Source organism: Coturnix japonica, chromosome 22 (assembly GCF_001577835.2).
Source record: "Coturnix japonica isolate 7356 chromosome 22, Coturnix japonica 2.1, whole genome shotgun sequence".
In the NCBI taxonomy this organism is placed as follows: Eukaryota; Metazoa; Chordata; class Aves; order Galliformes; family Phasianidae; genus Coturnix; species Coturnix japonica.
Window position 1 is genome coordinate 2,569,524 of NC_029537.1, and position 3,369 is coordinate 2,572,892.

Consider the following 3,369-nt stretch of genomic DNA (forward strand, 5'->3'; position numbering starts at 1 on the left):
TATTTGGGGTCGTCCCCCCTTCACCCCACACGTCCCCCCTTCGCCCCACAGCCGCCTTCCTGGGTGACATCGCTCTGGACGAGGAGGACCTGCAGCATTTCATCCCGCCGCCCCCCAGCCCCATCTCCAGCCCCATAACAACAACCGGCCCCATAACAACCACCAGCCCCACAACCACCCCCCGCCCCACAACCCCCCAGCGCCGCCGTCGTGCCGCCACGTCCCGCCCGGAGCGGGTCTGGCCCGATGGGATCATCCCATACGTCATCAGCGGGAACTTCAGCGGTGAGTGGGGACATGGGGTGTGGGGGGATGTGGGGCTGCCTATGGGGCTGTTGGTTATGGGGCTGCCTATGGGGCTGTCTATGGGGCTGCCTATGGGGCAGTTGGTTATGGGGCTGCCTGTGGGGCTGCCTGTGGGGCTGTCTATGGGGTTGTCTATGGGGCTGTCTATGGGGTTGTCTGTTGTCTATAGGGCTGCCTATGGGGCTGTCTATGGGGCTGTTGGTTATGGGGCTGCCTATGGGGCTGTCTATGGAGTTTTCTATGGGGCTGTCTATGGGGTTGTCTGTTGTCTATAGGGCTGTCTATGGGGCTGTCATCTATGGGGCTGTCATCTAGGGGGCTGTCATCTATGGGGCTGTCATCTATGGGGCTGTCATCTATGGGGCTGCCTATGGGGCTGTCATCTATGGGGCTGTCTGTGGGGCTGCCTATGGGGCTGCCTATGGGGCTGCTTATTGGACTGTCTATGGGGCTGCCTATGGGGCTGTCTGTGGGGCTGTTGGTTATGGGGCTGTCTGTGGGGCTGTTGGTTATGGGGCTGTCTATGGGGCTGCCTATAGAGCTATTTGTTGTCTATGGGGCTGTATCTATGGGGCTGTCTATGGGGCTGTCTGTGGGGCTGTTGGTTATGGGGCTGTCTGTGGGGCTGTCTATGGGGCTGTTGGTTATGGGGTTGTCTATGGGGCTGTTTGCTGTTTGTGGGGCCATCTATGGGGCCGTCTATGGGGCCGTCTATGGGGCTGTCTATGGGGCTGTTTGGTAATGGGACTGTCTATAGGGCTTTCTATCTATGGGTCTGTCTATGGGGCAGTCTATGGGACTATCTATGGGTCTGTCTATGGGTCTATCCAATGGTCTATCTATGGGGCTGTATCTATGGCCATGTCTCAGAGTCCCCCCCATAGGTCTGTCTATGGGTCAATCTCTGTGTCACTTATGGGGCTCTATCTATGGGTCACTTATGGGGCCGTGCCCCATAGGCCTGTCTCTGTATCACTCTGTGGGTCACTTATGGGTCACTCTATGGGTCAATCCATGGGTCACTTATGGGGCCGTGCCCCATAGGCCTGTCTCTGTATCACTCTATGGGTCACTTATGGGGCCGTGCCCCATAGGCGCGCAGCGCGCCGTGTTCCGCCAGGCCATGCGACACTGGGAGCGTCACACGTGTGTCACGTTCCTGGAGCGCAGCGACCAGGACAGTTACATCGTGTTCACGTACAGGCCCTGCGGGTACGGGATATGGGGCGGGGTGTGGGGTGGGATATGGGGCAGATGTGGGGCAAGGATGTGGGGCAGGATGAAAAGGCGGCGGTGTGGGCGGATGTGTGGGGTGTGGGTGGGCGTGTGGCCGTGGGATAGTGGGGTGTATGTGGCGGGCAGGGTTGTTGGGGCACGCCGGTGTTGGGGGTGGATATGCGGCGTGGGATGTGGGGCGATACTGGGGCGGGATTTGTGGGCTGGTGTGTGGGGTAGGATATGGGGGTGTGGGTCAGCCCAGGATTGTGGGGGTCTGTGGTGGCGGTGGGATGTGAGGTGCTGGGGTGCTTGTAGGGGCGTGAGGAGGGGTGGGGACGTCAATGATGGCGGGGTTGGGACTCCCCATGACCCCAATGTAAACCCTATTGGACTCCCCATTGACCATGCCCCCATTAAACCCCCATTGTCCCCCATTGACCCCACTAACCCCCATTGCCCTCGTATTGGCTCCCATTTACCCACCCCACTTGCCCCCACTGACCCCACTGTGCCGTCCCATTGCCCCCGATTGCCCCCTATTGACCCCACTGCCCCATTGGCCCCCTACTGACTTGCTATTGACTCCCATATGCCCCATTGCCCCCCATTGCCCCCCATTGCCCCCATTGTGCCCCGCATTTGCCCCTATGTGCCCCCATTGCCCCCATTGCCCCCATTGGCCCCCACTTGCCCCCGCATTGCCCCCCGATTGCCCCCATTGACCCCATTGCCCCTAATCGCCGCCCATTTGCCCCATTTGCCCCTATCGCCCCCATTGCCCCATTGCCCCTATTGCCCCAATTGCCCCTATTGCCCCCATTGCCCCCCAACTGACTCCTATTGCCCCACTGACCCCCCCCACATTGCCCCCATTGCCCCCATTGCCCCCCATTGCCCCCCAGTTGGCCCCATTGACCCCATTTGACCCCATTGCCCCCATTGCCCCCATTGGACCCTATTGCCCCCATGTGCCCCCACTGATCCCTACTTGCCTCCCATTGACTTCCTATTTGCCCCAATTCGCATTTCCTATGATCTTTTATGACCCCCATAATAAAGACACACACCAAACCTTATAGACCCACCATTGGCCCACCACATTGACCCTAATAATGACCCACCATTGACCCCTTATACACCCAACTGACCCTCATTGCCCCCCCATTGCCCCTATTTCCCCCACTTGACTCTCTGATTGCCCCCACTGGACTCCTGTTCTTGCCCACTCCTGCATTGCCCATTGGTTCTCTCATTACTGCCACTGACCCCATTGCCCCCATTGACCCCATCGCCATTGCCCCCATTTGACCCTATTGCCCCTATTGATTTTCCTAATTGCCCATGCCCCTATTGCCCCCATGACCCCCATTGACCCCATTCGCCCCTATTGCCCCTATTGCCCCCGTTGGAACCCCCATTTGACCCCATTGCCCTATTGCCCCCCATTGCCCCCACTTGTACTCCTAATTGCCCCCATTGAACTCCTATTGCCCCTATATTTGGATTCCTATTGGCTCCCATTGCCCCCGTGCCACCCAGGTAGTCTGCTCGTTACGTGGGTCGCCGTGGGGGGGGCCCTCAGGCCATTTCCATAGGGAAGAACTGCGACAAGTTCGGGATCGTGGGTGGCACGAGCGGGTCACGTGATCAGGCTTCTGGCGACGAGCAAAACGAGGCCGCGACAGGGCCAGCACGTGGCCATTATTAGGGACAAACATACAGCCCGGTTATGAGGGGGTAATGGCGGTGTATAGGGGGGTATATGGGGAGGTATATGGCGGTGTATGGGGTGATAATGATTGGGGTGTATTTATTGGGGCGGTGTATGGGTGTGATGGCGGGTGA

The 3,369-nt window shown here is 59.0% G+C and overlaps 1 long non-coding RNA gene across 2 annotated transcripts in view; it reads left to right on the plus strand.

The window, feature by feature from the left end:
* Nucleotides 1–1,527, plus strand: part of LOC107323721 — an 8,392-nt gene extending 6,865 nt beyond the window's left edge. For both annotated transcript variants that reach the window (XR_004309509.1, XR_001559324.2), the window contains exons 2-3: nucleotides 52–285; nucleotides 1,401–1,527. This is a non-coding gene — a long non-coding RNA (uncharacterized LOC107323721). The remainder of the gene's footprint in view (nucleotides 1–51; nucleotides 286–1,400) is intronic.
* The last annotated feature ends 1,842 nt before the right edge of the window (nucleotides 1,528–3,369 follow it).